A 17624-nucleotide genomic window follows, 5' to 3' on the forward strand; every position below is an offset into this window, starting at 1 on the left:
TGGGAGAATAGCAGCCTGCATTGCTGCGAAAGGTGGATATACACTGTACTAGTGCCGACATTGTGCATGCTCTGTTGCCTGTGTGTATGTGCCTGTGGTTCTGTCAGTGTGATCATGTGATGTATCTGACCCCAGGAATGTGTCAATAAAGTTTCCCCTTCCTGGGACAATGAATTCACGGTGTTCTTATTTCAATTTCCAGGAGTGTATATAATGTGAAATAGGAATATGACAGTTTCTTTATTAAAACAATTACCACACTGGGGAGAGCCTACTTCGATGATATATACTGTACAGACAATGTTTACAAAATTAATTTATCAGTGTACAGACAGAAAGAAATTTATACAAAATATGTCTACAGGTTTACATGGTTTTTTACAGTTGATGCGATTTTACGTTTTTTTTCTCCCAACAATGTAGAAAAGTATAGCATAGTTGATGGGCATACATATTTTTTGTACTACAGTTGGTGCACTTTTATTCGTAGTTCCCCTGTTGGACAAAAATAGGAAAAAAACACGAGAAATGCATGCTTGAACATAAAGTCAGATGCTAACTAAGCCTTTAGGTTGTGCTGTTGTATTTCACCGTAAATGGCGCCTTTGCAATTTCCTCACTACATTGCAAGTGTCAATAGTGGTCACAATAGCGTTCTGTATAGTTGTGAATGCATTACGTCGGAGCTAAATGAATTCGGATGTCTGCAAATTGTTGATGCTCGTACAGTGGGTGCTTCCATAACCAAGGTAGTCAAAGTATTTGCGGTTTCAAGAGACACCCTATCAAAGATTTATACCACACACAGGGCCAGAGGAAAAACATCATCCAATAAGTATGCATGCAAGTATGTGTCTAGTGATTGTGACAGACAGTCATTGAAGAGGGTTATGACGAAAAATAACAGAAACCCAAACTCAAAAGTCACTGCAGAGTTCAATGTCGCACTCGCGAACGCTGTCAGCCAGATAATAGCAGTGCCAGCCGGAGTCCCAAAACCCCTAATCAGTGATAAAAACGCCTGTAACGCCTGTTAACAGGAAAATGTGGTGCTGAAGTCATAAAACCTGAATTGTGGAGCAGTGTAAGATGTTAGTTTAGTCGGATGAGTCTTGTTTCATACTGTTTCAAATTTCTGGCCGAGTTCGTGTCCAAAGAGTGAAACATGGCTTCGTTCAGTGACGGTTTGGGCAACCATATCATGTTATGGCATCTTCATGCTCACAGAAACAGTCTTGAACGATGAAGCTGTGTGAACATGGCCAAGTCGTCTTAGTACACAGCTTCATCATTGGGAAACAAGCATTGTAGCATGGAATGGACCTGATCAGCCAAAATAGTGCCTAATCCTTGGAATTAATGCGACCTTGCAGAGTAAACAGAGTCTGTACTACATCCCTCACCTGCCCCCAGGAATGGCACATAGGTGCGGAAGCAGCCCAACTTGTCCAGCTCCACCACAGGCACAAGGAACCACTGTTGGAGTAGGATCCTGAGCCACAACTGCTGGAGCTGGAACTGAGGGTTCCCTGCCAGAGATGAAGCTGGTAGGTCCTGCATGTCTATCTCGACAACTTCCAGCTGCACGTATCGTCTGTCGCCATGGAACTTACGCCACTCGTGGAAGGCTGGTCCATGGTTTCTGGTGCTGGATCGGAGAAAAATGGAGGCACAGGAGCCCAATCCATGACTATAAAGTCACCAGGTAGGAGGTGTCTGCAGAAAGCGTGGTCGGGAGGGGGGGGGGAGGGGGGAGGGGGGTAGGAAGGGGACAGGGGCGCAGGTTGTACAGGCCAGAGGGGAGTGTTGTCGTCCTGGGCCCTCCTCTGCTAAGACCTCACACATCCAGCCATGTGCACCTTGGATGACAGCTGGTACTCAGGCCAGATCTCTTCCAAACGATTGGGCCCATACTAGGGTGCCCATCCGGTACTGAGTATGGAGTTGGGACTGGGACAAATGAGGGACCAGGGGTACGAGCAGCGAGTGAGGGGTGTGAGGCAGACATCTGTGGAATAATTTGTCTGAGCTGTTCTCTGCAATTGGGTTGGCCCTATAGGTGGCCAAGAACAAGGTAACGGCATCGTCCAATGGCGTGGATTGTGCCAGGGCCTCCTTCTTTTCTTTGAAAGCCCACACCACCTGTTACGCTTCCCCACTGGACTGGTGAGTGAAAGGTGTTGTAAGAAGGTGTTGTATCCCATGCATTTCACAGAAACGGAAAAACAGGGTAGAGTCAAACTGGGAGCCTTTGTCTGACACAGTGGCTTGTGGAAGGCCCTTAATGGTGAAGATTTGCACAAGAGACTTTATGACATTAGCCGGTACCATGGAGCCCATGGGTGGAATTTGGAGTATGAGTCTACTGCAACCAACCGCATCTGATGCAAGAAAGGACCAGTGAAGTCTATGTGGAGGCTCTCCCAAGGGCCAAACGGGGGCCAGGACAAGAACACCTTGGGGAGCACAGATTTCTGTTGAGCACACCCTATGCAGAAATGGGCCTTGGTGTCGATGTCCTTGTCAATTGCTGGTAAATAGGCGTGGCAGCATTCCACCTGTTTCATGTGGGATATGCTCCAGTAATCTATAGATAGGAGTGCAATAACCATGCGACACAGAGAAAGGGAAGAACGACCCGAGTGCGTTCGTGCTCTGTATGCAGCAGGGGAACTCCATCACAGGGGAAACGCTGGCTTTGAAAGGGAAAGGTCAAAGGACGCTTTGTGACGACCATGTTCCTTCGCCGAGAGACATGGCGGACACTCACCCTTAACTCATTTAGCCACAGTGACTAGAGTAGGGTCCACTCTTGTCTGTGTCGCGATCATTGTAGTATCAAGGGTAAAGGCGTGTAGGACAGACACAGAATCCGAATCCAGCTAAAAGATAACGACTTCCCAGGTGTGAAATTCCGGATCGTGCACCATTGGAAGCCAGAACAAAGCATCAGCGTTTGTGTGGCAGCTGGTTGGTTTATAGAGGATGTCATAGGTACAGACTGACAAGAACAATGCCCACCGTTGCAGCCTTTGCACTGTTCTTCCGGGAGGCTAGAAAGTGACCCAAAAAATGCGAGTAATGGCATGTGGTCATTCAGCAGATGGAATTTGACGCTGTATCGATAGGTACGAAATTTCTTAAATACGTAATGTTATGTCCTAGCCAGTAATGCCACCCGAGCCCGCTGCCAAAAGGTTGGCAGCATCAAAGTCCGGACGCCGTCCGCATAAGCAGCGCCAGCGAGACAGCAAATCGCCGCAAGTCTGCGCGCGCCACCGCTGGCTTCTGGCTTCTTAAGCGCTGGAGTCGCGAGCGCTAGGACAGTTCTGTATTCGCCGCTCAGTTGTATACTCGCCTCCGAATTGTGTACTTTGCATGGGGGCTTAATTAAATATATATGATTGAAAATGATTTTTTTTGTTTTTAGTAGCTGTCTGTCCGATTACGTAAGTCTCGTAAACGGTTGGCCCTGACTAGTATTATTACGCTATCTGACTGCAACAAACAATGTAAGAAAATTTTCGTAAACACAGTTAATTAATTAAGTCCCCAGCAACTAAAAAACCTACAAAATCCAAGCACAAATGTAACTGTTCTGTATGTGGGAGTGTGACTCAACGTATGCATCTGGCACGGTTCTTTTCCAACAAGACAAGAATTTTTAAATACCAACTATACAGACGTGACAAAAGAAAATTAGAAAACTATAATTACGCAAGAAAACCAGAATTCCACTCTAATCCAAGAACACAAGCCAGATGCTTTGTTGACTGAACCTGTAGTGACACATTATTTCAGATAGACAATTAATAAAAAAAAACATTATAAATTTTACCTTCATATATATTGACGAAATGCACTCATTACAATAACATCTGCTATCTCTCCCATCAAATAACTGCATAAAACAAGGAGCAACACTCTTTACTACCACATCTCACTCCGACTTCACGACAATCACGAGCTCTTTACACACACTGTCCTCTCCGATGTCACAACAAGCACTGACTTCTACGATCTCGTAACACGCACTGTGGAGGCGGCTTAATAGTACTCTTTGGCGCACTCTCTGGCGCAGTGGCACAGTGTAGCCACCTTTCATATGCCCCTCCTCCACAGGCCAGAATTTGATGGTATTTTTGCCAGCATTGGTGGTGAAAATACCACCAAATTCGTCCAGAAAAATACAGACAAAATAAAAGATAATATTAATACCTAAATATAACATAATTAGTTAAAATTTTTTTTTTTTTGCTTTGCACTGACCTTTTACTAACCTAATATATGAAATACAGTAAGCAATACAACTTCTTTTCATGCATGTGACTTTACATAATAGTTTACACAATATACAAAAAATCAGTTTATACAAAAGTTCACATAAAATGTTTTCAATGATTAGTTTATACAAAAAAAAAGACACTAACAGGTGACATCTTTTCAGTAGAAGCAGTCCATCAGTTGCACCCAGTAAAGTTTAGCAGGTACACCCAGCAACAAGTCACATTAATTCAGTAGAAGCAGTTCATCAGTGGCACCCAGCAATGTTGAGTAGGTGCAGACAGCAACCAGTGACTTCATTTCAGTAAAAACAGTTCATCAGTTGCACCCAGCCATGTTGAGTAGGTGCAGACACCAACAAGTGACATCATTTCAGAAGCAGTCCATCAGTTGCACCCAGCAATGTTGAGCAGGTGCAGACAGCAACAAGTGACTTCATTTCAGTAGAAACAGTTCATCAGTTGCACCCAGCAATGTTGAGTAGGTGCAGACAGCAACAAGTGACTTCATTTCAGTAAAAACAGTCTATCAGTTGCACCCAGCAATGTTGAGAGCAGGTGCAGACACCAACAAGTGATATCATTTCAGTAGGAGTAGTCCATCAGTTGCACCCAGCAATGTTGAGAGCAGGTGCAGACACCAACAAGTGACACCATTTCAGTAGAAGCAGTCCATCAGTGGCACCCAGCAATGTTGAGTAGGTGCAGACAGCAACAAGTGACATTATTTCAGTAGAAGCAGTCCATCAGTTGCACCCAGCAATGTTGAGCAGGTGCAAACACCAACAAGTGACCATCATTTCAGTAAAAACAGTTCATCAGTTGCACCCAGCAATGTTGAGCAGGTGCAAACAGCAACAAGTGACACCATTTCAGTAGAAGCAGTCCATCAGTGGCATCAGCAATGTTGATCAGGTGCGCACAGCAACAGGGGACATCTTTTCAGTAGACGCAGTCTATCAGTGGCACCCAGCAATATTGAGTAGGTGCAGACAGCAAAAAGTCACATCTCTCAGCAGAAGCAGTTCCATCAAACTCACTAGCACTGATCACACAGTTCATCAGCAGAAATTAAACACGACCAAATGTCACACATCATGTTGAAAAGTGCAGGTAACAGTTCAGAATATTTATCTTCACTAATCAGACAGTTCAGGCATGAACAATAGTTTGAATGCACATACAGATGCTTTTACAGTAACATACAAATCATAACAAACACACAAATGATATCAGATAATTGTCCTATTAACTATTACAATACACAAATACCAGTAAACCTATAATATTCATGGGTGTCAGTGCAAGCCACTACAAACAAATAAAATAATATTTAGGAGATAGGTGGGTAGGATTAGGAAAGGAAAACACACAGAACACACTCACTCATCCTTCATCCACATTAAGTACTACTGTGTAATTGAATAGTGTTAATTGTGTAAATGCAATTCTGTCAAAATTTAATGTTCATCATGTGTATCAAGTAGTAGTGGCAGCAATGTATAACAGTCAATAATAGTTAAGTCAACGTCATAGTCATCATGTCAAGACCAATGTTTGCCAAGCCAGATCAAAATGTACTGTTGTTGAACAACTGTCAGTGAGCCAAGATATGCAATTACTTCCTCTCTCCAAAAAAAAGTATATACTGCTTAGTTATTTAACAAAGTGTGTGTATAGACTATCTTCCTTCTATTTTAGTGTTCTAGTCTGCTCTCTTCATCCTCCTTGTTCCATAAGACCAACAAAAAAAAATATGCTCCTCACTTACTTTACCTCTTATACACCAAAACTCCAATAATCATACCTCAATAATATCTCTTCAATACGTCTTATCATTAATATCATTTACCTTACCTCTTGTCCACAAAAACTCCAATAATCAACAACTTAATATACTCTCAATACCTCAATAATACGTCGCTACATATAAACCTCAGCACCAATATCATTTCACTTCCATAACAACTCTTTCCTAATATACTCTCAATACCTCAATAATACGTCGCTACATATAAACCTCATTGCCAATATCATCTCACTTCCAACACAACTCTTTCCTCTAGTCAGTCTCCTTGAACAAGTACAGATAAAATCCTAATGCAACTTCAATTCAGCATCCCATACAATCCGAAGACACAGTGTCCACACACAACCTCTGTGTAATCCATCTGACCCAAATTTTCTACTCATTATAAATTATAAGATACATTTTGGTTCCTTGTCCATCATTAAATAAAAGAAATGCATACCTGACCTCTAACAGACTTAGTTCGAATAACTCTCAGTAATTACGTACGATTACGGAGTGTGAATGATCATAATATTTCACAGTGTGTACACCACTTCAAGAATTATGGCAAACAGAAGCAAACATGTGGAGTATTTTTTGTGTCAAGTGTCACTTCCTATTTCAATTGCTCACGAAAATGCAGTGTAATAACTGTTAATGGTCTAAACCTAGTTTTGGTCTGTCATGTCGTTAGCCTCCTTCCTATTAGCATAAATTTATACAGCTTCCATAAAACCTCCAGCTCATGTGACTTCTATGACTTTCTTGTACTAATGTCGTTCGTCGAATTATAGCAGTTAATTTTCTTATCTTAAAAATATAAGACACTGAGCGTAAGCAAAACTTGCAATAGCGAGTAAATATACCAGTAAAGAACAGAATGTCAACAAGTGGATGCAGCATAATTCCTACAACGAGGCTCTGCCAAGCGAACAATCTATAATTAATACAGTAGTGTGACCTAAACTCTATGTTCATACACAGTATATCAGCATTTCTATATACTAAATTAAAGAGCAGTTATGGCAACAAAACAGAAATGTGTAAATATGCAATCCATACAAAAAGCAGCAAACATATATCTTACGTAATAAACAGGTCATTATCATCATATCAGCATACGCAAATAAATGTTCATATGTAATCTTAATAAGTAAACATGAAGGCGCAAGCAGATAAATGACAAAGTACAACATACATACATAATCACAGTCAGCACAATTAATCAGATAACAATTATAATTTAAATAAATAAGCACAGCAGGCACATAATTAAAAAATATGACATCAGTGAGATAGCAGTGCAGCCAAGCGATGCATAATATACACAAGTTACAACCCAGTTCATTAATCAATAATTGTCAAAATCAGTAAATGTACACAAGCACGTCGCTTCACAAGTAAATCCATACAACATGAAATTAGCACAAAGTATGAATCACGTAATCGCGAGCAGCAAATTACGTCTAAAGTACGTACCTAAGTGGAAATATGTTACCTGAAAAATGAACTCAATTAACAGTTACCTTTTTTAGTTTATTAGTTTCTTCTTCGAAATTACATTCTTCCTGAAATTTTCTCGATAGCAAGTCGTCTTAACGTCGGACACGCACAGAATTTACCTGTAGTTCTTAAATATTTTATACAACCGTATCCTGAAAAATACTGAATGTTAATAACACAATTCATCAAGTCACTATAGCTTTATACTGAATTTAATCGGAGAAATTAGACTGTGTATTTGTTTACGGCTGTCAGTGCATTCGCACTGAGCGCTCGATCAGCTGTAGGCGCGTGACGTAGGAAGCTATTGTTTGCGGTCAACGACTGCCTTGTGCGGCGCGCAGACTTGACTGTTGCTTTGAGTATGTGCCGCCGCCAAAACACAGCGCGGTATCCTAGTACTCTCTGCGTGTTTACATCTAGCTGTTAGTTTTTCACAAGTATGTCATTCCACAAAAATTTTTTACGTTTGATATATGATGTATTCCCTTGGAGCGTCGTGATTTAAGAGTTTCTACTTCGACAGTGTTATCATGTATAATTTTGCGAATTCTGTATGGACCGTTATAAAGCAGAAAAAATTTGCGACACAAGCCTTTTCCTTTGTGAGACAAACGGTGGGACTTAATTAATACCTTTTGACCAACTGACAAGAATTTTGAACGACCAGGACGTTTCGCCGATTTCTCTCTTCTAGCAGCCGCAGATGCAATATTTCGTAGAGCCAGGTTGACAACTTCAGAATGTCGCAGTTTCCGTGAAGGCGGAAAAGGAACGATTTCAGAAATGCGATTTGTTGGTACTTTATTTTTTAATATCAATAGAGGCGGTAAAGAAGTTGAGTCATTAGGGAGTTCATTCAGAATGTTTTGAAAAATATGAAGATACTGATCCCAAGTTCTGTGATTCTGATGACAATAAAGTCGACACAATTCATTGATTTCCTTCATCCATCTCTCTGAAGCGTTCGATTGAGGGTGAAAAAGTGAAATGAAAATTGGTTTAATTTTACGACGCTGTAGAGTACGAAGCCAAATTTTTGAACGAAACTGTGATCCATTATCTGATATAACCTTATCAACATGACCAACTTCTTTAAGAAAATGTTTGATGAAAGCGTTAGATACTGAACGAGCTGTTGCTTTGCGTAAAGGTGTAAAACATACATATTTTGACGTCAGTTCCACTGCTACGAAAATGTACGCAAAACCATTAGTAGATCGAACCACTGGACCAAACAAATCGACTGCAGCCATCTCCTTTAATTTCGCTGGAATGACGGGAAACAACGGTGCTCTGTGAGAAATCGTTGGAGGCTTAGCCATTTGACATAATTTACATTTGGCAAGAACAGATCGAATGCGTTTTTCCATATTACTGAAGTAGCAATTTTCTCGTAATTTATGAAAGCATTTTCGGGGACCAAAGTGTGCATAACTGAGATGCGTATACCAAATCAATTTATTGACCCACTCATCAGGAATACAATCTAACCAAACAGAGTTGTCGACCGATCTTCGTTTAAAAAGAACTTCCAGATAGATCGCAAAAACGAGGTGTGGCCAAATAGTCCAATCTAACAAAGCGTCGAAGAAAATTACAGAGACCAAGAAAACTACGAACATCACGTTTTGTGGTAGGAACAGCATAATTACGAATAGCGTCTAATTTCTCTAGATCAGGAAGAATACCTTCTGTAGAAATAATGTGACCGAGAAATTTCATCTGAGAACGACCAAATTCAGATTTTTCCAAGTTCACTGTCATGCCAACTCGTGCAAAAATACGTAATAATGAATCCAAAATTTTGTTGTGCTCACTCCAAGAACGTTTAGCAATAAGAATGTCGTCAACATAAGAAGTAATATTGTCACGAAGATAAACAGGTAAAATTTCATTTATACGACGAATGAATGCTGCAGTAGCTACAGTAAGTCCAAACAGTAAATTCCAAAGTCACTTTTAGGTACAATTAGTCATATTCGGTTATTGTTCACTTACTCTCTAGATAGATTGATAGTCGAAGAGCTGGTTTGACAGATGCAAAGAATAGTAAAAGAGTAGGCAGCGGTACAGAAAGCTAAAAGAGAAATAGCACCACTACAGCTCGGGGCCCTATGCTCGCTACGGCACATATTCACTTAGAGTAGTGAACCCCCTGAGGACTTTAATAGCCGCACATAATTTCTAGTTTGTGACCTTGTGGCACATCTGGCGGAAGTGCGTACGTAAATTGAGCTAACCATGCACATGGATGTATCTCATTCTTAGAATTGCGGAAGATCTTAAATTTCCGGACAGTCAAAAAGTGTTTATAATCAAAGTTTTCGCCTCGTGGCGACAAAGACCTACCGCGTCTGTCCCGGTCCGAATGTCGATTATTGTAAAGTTCGCGCGCCTGGCGCTCTCTTGTTGCATCCCGTAAATGAAACAAATTATTTTCTTCATACCCTTCTGCTAAACTAACACTTGTCAATTTATCTGAGATCTCCTCAACCCTTTCCGATAAGTCACCAAATTGTTCTTTCTGTTTATTTACGTCTTCCGTAAGTGTCGCGACTCGGGTTTCAGTATTGTCACATTTGGTAGCTAGCTGTTCATATTGTTGTGTTAGGTTATTTAATCTGTCATTTGGTACGGATCCTTCGATTCTCTCAAATATTTCTTCCTTATCCTTTGCACGTTGTAAATTTAACTCTGAAAAATTCTGTACTATCACGCGATCTCTTTCTTCCTGTTCTCTATCCTGTTCCCTTTGTCTGATTTCTACTGCAATTAATCTATTATTGTGAGAATTCAGAATCGGTTGTACTTCTTCCCTGATTTCTTTCTTTAATTCATCTTTCATATTTTTGAAACATGTCCCTATTCTTGAATCTAACCGTGTTTCCAAAGTTCCCATCTCTGTTTTAATTGTTCCTATCTCTGTTTTTAATTCAGATCCTAACCGAGTTTCCATTGTTCCCATCCGTGTTTCCATTGTTCCCATTTGTGTTTTAATTGTTCCCATCTCAGTTTTAATAGTTCCTATATCAGTTTTAATTGTTCCTAGTTGTGTTTCCATAACTGTTTTTAATTCAGATCGTACCTGTGATCCCAAATTTAATATTGCACTCATCAACTGCTCCATAGTAACTTTTTCGAAATTCCTTTCGCCCCTCACATTTCCCACAAAACCAGCTTCCTTCTGCATGGCTATAGAGCTATCTGTGTTCGATACTATTCCAGATTCTTCTATCGTTGATCTCGTATTCTGTGAATTTTCTGATTGAGAAAAATTTTGAAATGGTTCCGGACTATTTTCCCGACTTATCACATTGTTTTCCACCTCATTATCCACCATACTGTTTTCCTCTGTTGGCGAGTTCGCCATGTGAACAATTTCGTCATTCTCACTATTCATCATTTTTGCCTTTTTCATTGATCGCGTAATCATTTACAAAATATACGAAAGATTCGTCACTGTACGAAAATCACACACAATGACTCCTTATCTCCAACAGTACTATTCACACGAGATGTTTCCCTCAAACACGATTAACGAACAATTGAAATAATTGCACAAAATTGTCAAACGCGTATACAAGGCAATAAAAATTAAATTTTGAAAAATACCATTAGAAGAATGCCAATTACCAAATCTACACACTCAATACTGACTACAATCACTAAACTCAAAATTACTACAACAATACTACAGTCTACAATTTTCACAATTAGAAAAATTCCAAGGGACGATCCGAAGCAGCGGTCGCCACGTGCATGGGGGCTTAATTAAATAAATTTGAAAATACTTTTAATTTTAGTATGTCCGATTACGCAGTGTCTCGTAATCGGTTGGCCCTGACTAGTATTATTACGCTATCTGACTGCAACAAACAATGTAAGAAAATTTTCGTAAACACAGTTAATTAATTAAGTCCCCAGCAACTAAAAAACCTACAAAATCCAAGCACAAATGTAACTGTTCTGTATGTGGGAGTGTGACTCAACGTATGCATCTGGCACGGTTCTTTTCCAACAAGACAAGAATTTTTAAATACCAACTATACAGACGTGACAAAAGAAAATTAGAAAACTATAATTACGCAAGAAAACCAGAATTCCACTCTAATCCAAGAACACAAGCCAGATGCTTTGTTGACTGAACCTGTAGTGACACATTATTTCAGATAGACAATTAATAAAAAAAAACATTATAAATTTTACCTTCATATATATTGACGAAATGCACTCATTACAATAACATCTGCTATCTCTCCCATCAAATAACTGCATAAAACAAGGAGCAACACTCTTTACTACCACATCTCACTCCGACTTCACGACAATCACGAGCTCTTTACACACACTGTCCTCTCCGATGTCACAACAAGCACTGACTTCTACGATCTCGTAACACGCACTGTGGAGGCGGCTTAATAGTACTCTTTGGCGCACTCTCTGGCGCAGTGGCACAGTGTAGCCACCTTTCAACTTGGTAGTCAGTTGTGTGTTCATCGCAGCAGAGTTGTTTGTCGTCAGCCGACGCTGACCTAGCCGCTCCGACTCGAACTAGACAGATTTCTGTAGACACCGAGTTCACTACTGTGTTACTGTATCTTCATTAATAAAAGATAAGTACCGACTTTTATTTAATATGATCGTTTGGGCTTTCATCTTTCTGTTCACTGTTCCAGCGGACCGGTCGGCCCGCTATTAAAAGTGTGGCGGTGACTTCGTAAGCCATTTCTACAGCGAAGTGTTTGTCGTTACGAACACCGCCACAAAACGTAACGATGGCCAGTGCTTCTGTTTCAGTCTGGGAGTAGTTGCATTGGGCAGCATTGAGAGTCTTGGACACAAAAGCAATAGGGTGTTCAGGGCCATCCGCTTCCTTGTGGTACAGGAGAGCCCCGACCGCAAGTTGTGCATCATCTGTGACAAGCAGATGGTGAAAGCAGGATGTGATATGGTACTGGTTGGAGAACTCATTTATAGCAGAAAAAGTTGCGTCGCACTCTAGAGACCACAGGAATGGAACCTCTTTTTTTCTGCAATGCGTTAGTAGATAGGATAATTTTGCAAAATGGGAAATGAAACGGCTGTAATAGCTCATTTTTCTTATTAAAGATTGCAGGCCCTTCAGATTCTGGGGCCTGGGCATGTTTTGTATTGGACAGACGTGCTCACTGGCAGGATATATGACCTGTTTGCTAATGATAAAACCGAGATACTCAACCGACTGTTGGAAAAAATTTGTATTTGTGGATTTTAGATTTGAGACCGGGTGTGAGAAATCTTATGGGACTTAACTGCTAAGGTCTTCAGTCCCTAAGCTTACACACTACTTAACCTAAATTATCCTAAGGACAAACACACACACCCATCCCCGAGGGAGGACTCGAACCTCCGCCGGAACCAGCTGCACAGTCCAGGACTGCAGCGCCTGAGACCGCTCGGCTAATCCAGCGCGGCAGATTTGAGTCCAGCTTTGGTTAATCAAGAAAGAAAAGATTGCAAGTTCTGAAGGTGTTCATCAGTTGAGGTCACTATGACATCATCTAAATAATTGCAGCATGAAGGAATATCCTGTATCACTTGCTCCAAGTAATACTGGAAGACCGCTGGTGGCCTAGAATACCAAAGACTAGGGTGTTATACCTGCAGAGGCCAAATAATGTGTTGAGGTCCAACAGATCCTGAGATTCTAGGTGCAGCGGAACCTGTAAGTATGCTTCCGATAAATCGACTGTGACATAACAGACACCATTTTGTAACGTGAAAAACAGTTCTTCAGGCGGGGGAATGGGAAAAGTATCGATGATGACCTAGGCGTTAACGGCGTTAAAATTACCAATTAGGTGGAGAGAGCTGTCCGCTTTTTTCACAGTGACAAGAGGTTGAGCACATTGGCTCGATGAGACAGCTGTAATGACCATGGATGTCCTTAGGTTAGTTAGGTTTAAGTAGTACTAAGTTCTAGGGGACTGATGACCTCAGAAGTTACGTCCCATAGAGCTCAGAGCCATTTGAACCATTTTTGGTCATCACCATGAGGGCCTCCAATCTGTTCAGTTCCGCCTTAACTGCATCCCACAGGACGTGCGGAATTGAGCACGCCTGCGAGACGTGAGGCACGAACCCCAGGTTTAAATGAATTTTTACAGCCTTATCCACAGTCTGTCCTAACCCAGAAGTAAACAGATCCAAATATGAGGCAGTTCAAATGGTTCAAATGGCTCTGAGCACTATGGGACCTAACTTCTAAGGTCATCAGTCCCCTAGAACTTAGAACTACTTAAACCTAACTAACCTAAGGACATCACACACACCCATGCCCGAGGCAGGATTCGAACCTGCGACCGTAGAGGTCGCGCGGTTCCAGACTGTAGCGTCTAGAACCGCTCGGCCACCCCGGCCGGCTATGAGGCAGTCAAGTCGTCAATGCCACGAAAGGGAATCACTGTGGGAACGAAACACACGTTCTGCAAAATGGAAAACAAATTGTTTGATTGTATCTAACCTAAAGATATTTTCCGCATTTCCAGAGGTAACAACCAAAATTAAAACCTTCCTTGAAACGTTTTTATAGGAATCTTCTGAAGCAAAAACAGCTTTCATGTATATTTAATGGCCGCCATACATCACCGATGAGAAGGCTGTAGAGGAGGAGAACCCAACGCAACAGAGGTAGCACTATTCATAAGAGAAGAGCATGCACCAATATTGACCCGTAGCAGGATGAATCAACGTTTCAATGGAGTGCATCACCTCAGTAGGGGAACTGTGACGAGATTCCATGAACGACGAGACGGGAGAACGACAATTTGCATTGTACCCATGGCTCCGGACGTCGGTCGACCGACACACACTAGAAATGTGCCCCCTAATGCTATACGAAAAGCAAGTAGTTGATCTATGTGGGCAGAGGGAGAGGAGCGGTCACTGGAGATACTGAGAACAAGAAGGTAGGCGACGCAGAGTGGAGTCCTGTGGAGATGGAGAACCCGGAAAAAGATTCTGAAATTGAGTTATAAGGGAGGGATCGTTCAGAGACACTTGAAGTGTGTCATGCCCTGTTCGCATGCTCCTATTCCATTGCTCTGACGCGCCACATGTTTACCAAGCGGCCGACACGAGCCCGTGATTTCCTGTTGCGCCGATAGGAGGTGTTTACCGTCGCACCGTTGGTGATGGCAGGCAGTACGGAGTGGCTATTGGTTTCCTGTGTGAATTCGAAAGCATGAGCAGTATTAAGTACTTCGTCTAAGGACGGATCCACATGCCGTAAAGACTATGAGCGGACTTTCTTGTCAGGCGAGTGTTGGAGAAGCAAGCCCCGAATCAAGGAACCGGGATTGGCGATATAATTCTTCGGAGCACACACAAGCACAATAGCGACTAGGACCCCGAAGGTCAGTGACCCAGTCTTACTAGGTTTCCAACGGTTGTATATAACGTTAGTAGGAATTCAGCCGAGCAAATGCCACAAGGGACTGACACTCATAATGATCCGGCAGCAGATTACAAAGTTCAGCAAAGGATAAACTATCAGAATGTTTTGTGGGGGACGATTGTGGAGTAGTCCCAACACACTATGCAAAGACCAAGGAAGAAAAAAATAACTGTTACCGATCTGAGCCGGTCACCTTGTAAGCAGTGAAGCGATGGTGGCCCTTCACAAACGCACCAAATGGTGGAACTGCCGAAGTCGTCTCGCTCATGACAGACAACGCCGTTATTTGTTGCTGCAGTAAATCCAACTGCTTTGCTGTTGTTCCAGTAATTCCCATTCGAGAAGTCACTGTTCCTGATGTTGTTGGTGCGCTGGTTTCATAAATTCCGCATCCATGTTGTCGAATATTTTAATGTACTGAGAGTTCGAAAAGACTTGTCGCCATTGTATAAATCTGCACTTATGAGAACAATTTATTCGGTTTATTACACTAACACAGTAGAAACACACAGTACTGACAACAGTGTATAACGAAACGATAGTTAAATCAAGACCCTAAACTGTCGACAGGCGTTGATATATATCAACGGGGACAGTTGAAAATGTGTGCCCCGACCGGGACTCTATCCATCTGAGTCACCGAGGGCACAGAGGATAGTGCGACTGCAGGGATTTATACCCTTGCACTCTCCTCGTGAGATCCACATTCTCAGCTTAATGTCCACACACTACATTCGTAGTGCCCCTGCCCATTACACTTATTACTCGCGGAAGACAATCTTACCGAGTCCCGTAAGAGTTCAGGCAATGCGTATGCATCCACCACAGAAGAAGAAGGTCATTGGCCGGTTAGCCTTAACTATATGAGGATGGTATCTGTTCTTTCGAACATGTGCACACACTATGAATGTAGTGTGTGGACGTTAAGTTGGGAATGTGGGTCTTACGGGGAGCGTGCAAAGGATAAATCGCTCCAGTTGCACTATCCTCTGCGCCCTCGGTGGCTCAGATGGGTAAAGCGTCTGCCATGTAAGCAGGAGATCCCGGGTTCGAGCCCCGGTCGGGGCACTCATTTTCAACTGTCCACGTTGATGTATATCAAAGCCTGTCGACAGCTTAGAGTCTTGATTTAATTATCATTTCGTTCTAAGAGAGCTGTATGGTCACCGATAGTACCTGTTCTTTCGGACATGTCCGAAAGAACAGATACCATCTTCATACAACAATCTATAAGTTTGATGTCACACAAACCAAAGATAGCTGGCCATACCAAGTCTGAGATTAAACCTAAGGTCGCCAAGAAATAGTGGACATTACAGTGACCATTCCACCAAGCGAGCACAAAAGGGAATGAATCCTCTGCGTGGCAGGCACATGGTTATAGCCGATCGGAGTTCGTGGGGTCCCGTCAGGTGATGCGACGTGAGCTCTGGGGGCGTGGTCTCTTCCCAGAGTACTTCATGTGGAGACAGCTTGTAGACTGTGGCGCCACCGATGGTGCGGGATGGAGGTAGGGATCGATCTCCGACAGCCGTGACAGCTCCTTATCGCTGTCAGTGTCTGTTACTACACTGTGTTTTTGTTGTCTCCATAGTTTCGTCCACCCCTGTAACATTAACCTAAATACGATTTTTTGGTATGACCAGCTGCAGTAAAACTTAACCTAGTGAGCAGATGGTATATACGATAGACACAAAGTGTGCCTTCTATCTCAAATACACAATAAGCACTCCTCCTTTTACTCAACGCAGTGCAGCAACTCGACGTGGCGTGTACTCAACGAGTCACTGGAAGGCACCTGCAGGAATAATGAACCATGAGCTACCCAAGCACAACTCACGCCCCGTCCTCACAGCTTTAGCTCAGTTGGTAGAGCACTTGCCCGCGAAAGGCAAAGGTCCTGAGTTCGAGTCTCGGTCCGGCACACAGTTTTAATCTGCCAGGAAGTTTCATATCAGCGCACACTCCGCTGTAGAGTGAAAATTTCATTCTAGAAACAACCCCCAGGCTGTGGCTAAGCCATGCGCAATATCCTTTCTTCCAGCAGTGCTAGTTCTGCAAGGTTCGCAGGAGAGCTTCTGTGAAGTTTGGAAGGTAGGAGACGAGGTACTGGCGGAATTAAAGATGTGAGGACCGATCAACCGGACCAACGCATCAGTTCAAACCCTTCGAGTCGATGTACAGATTGAGCAGCCTCAGCAAATTCCCCAGGTGGCAGGAAAAACAATCTAAGTCGAAGTCACCCCGATGCAAAGAAGGAACTCTGTTATTGACAGTGCGGTCAGATAAATGTGAGTTACTGGACAAAATGCATTGTTATGTTGCCAGAGCGTAGGCGTAGCTACAGTGGTCAGACAGAATGTAGCTAGAGTCCCAGTAACAATAACGAACATGAGCAACAAAGACGTTGTATTACCACGAGGAACGGAAGTTGCTGAAATATCGAACATAAGTGAAAGTAATTTCGTACAGATTCCAAGTGAAGAGTCAACTGGTGCAGTTAAGAACTCAAATTTTTGTAGTGGTACGAAAATTGCAGTCAGGAGGCGAAATTAATAATGAAATAAAGAACAAGATTTGGTGGAAGATAGAACATTCGACATTTGAA

At 42.3% G+C, this 17624-nt stretch overlaps 1 non-coding gene across 1 annotated transcript; it reads left to right on the forward strand.

Annotated features, from left to right (window-relative positions):
• The first annotated feature begins 16009 nt into the window (after nt 1–16009).
• On the forward strand, nt 16010–16084 carry Trnat-ugu. Its single transcript has one exon. It is a non-coding gene; the product is annotated as a tRNA-Thr (tRNA).
• The last annotated feature ends 1540 nt before the right edge of the window (nt 16085–17624 follow it).

The sequence above is a fragment of the Schistocerca piceifrons genome, chromosome X, assembly GCF_021461385.2.
Source record: "Schistocerca piceifrons isolate TAMUIC-IGC-003096 chromosome X, iqSchPice1.1, whole genome shotgun sequence".
Taxonomy (NCBI): Eukaryota; Metazoa; Arthropoda; class Insecta; order Orthoptera; family Acrididae; genus Schistocerca; species Schistocerca piceifrons.